Source organism: Chrysochloris asiatica, unplaced genomic scaffold, assembly GCF_000296735.1.
Source record: "Chrysochloris asiatica unplaced genomic scaffold, ChrAsi1.0 scaffold00222, whole genome shotgun sequence".
Taxonomy (NCBI): domain Eukaryota; kingdom Metazoa; phylum Chordata; class Mammalia; order Afrosoricida; family Chrysochloridae; genus Chrysochloris; species Chrysochloris asiatica.
In genome coordinates this window covers 2,569,498-2,570,509 of record NW_006408740.1, presented here as the reverse complement: position 1 = coordinate 2,570,509, position 1,012 = coordinate 2,569,498, and the positions used below count along the sequence as shown (strand labels likewise).

The 1,012-nt window shown below is 39.1% G+C and overlaps 1 pseudogene; it reads left to right on the top strand.

Annotated features, from left to right (window-relative positions):
• The first annotated feature begins 390 nt into the window (after positions 1-390).
• Positions 391-797, top strand: LOC102822911 (annotated as a pseudogene).
• The last annotated feature ends 215 nt before the right edge of the window (positions 798-1,012 follow it).

Sequence of the window (1,012 nt, the reverse complement as noted above, 5' to 3'; positions counted from 1 at the left end):
TGACTATACACAGGAATCAAATTGACTATGTCTGTAGGAAAATGCAGTGGAAAAGCTCTTTATCATCAGCCCAAACAAAACTGGAGACAGACTGCAGAAAAGATGCTCATATCCAAGTTCAGTTTGAGGCTGGAAAAAATTAAAACAAGTCTAAGAGAGTCAAAATGCAACCTTGACTATATCCCACCTGAATTGAGGGACCATTTTAAGAAGATATTTGATACATTACATACTAATAACTAAAGACAATAAGAGTCGGAAGATGACATCAAGAACACCATACAGTAAGAAAGCAAAAGATCATTAAAAAGACAAGAAAGAAAGAAAAGACAAAAATGAATGTCAGGCCTTGTGCATTGAGCTTCCGAGGCTACTGGACACCTGACTGTCATGAAGTTCAACCCCTTCGTGACCTCGGATGGCAGCAAGAACCGAAAACGCCGCTTCAATATTCACTCGCACATGTGCAGGAAGATCATGTCTTCTCCGCAGTACAAAGATCTGTGGCAGAAGTATAATGTCCACTCCATGCCCATCCGCAAGGACAACGAGGTCCAGGTGGTTCGAGGACACTACAAAGGCCAGCAGATTGGCAAGGTAGTCCAGGTGTACAGAAAGAAGTGTGTCATCTACATCAAGAGGCTAATGGGACAACTGTCCATGGGGACATTCACCCAAGCATGGCTCAAATTGGACAAAGATCAGAAAAAATTCTTGAATGCAAAGTCAAATTTCAACAAGCTGGAAAAGAGAAAGGCAAATATAAGGAAGAACTTATTGAGAAAATGCAAGAATGAGTATAACCTATTATGGAATCACAGTTTAAGCCTAGATTTCTAGTCTAGTGTGTGTTCCTTGGAAACTCTTCCAGATGACTTTGGAATATTTCATTGCCATCGTGTTCTGTTATTGACATGTGGCTCTGTAAATATTCGTTTGCAACTTTGATTACCAATATTATAACTAAAAATTGGAAATGTTTCCTAATTGGAAAAAAAAAAAGGATGATACA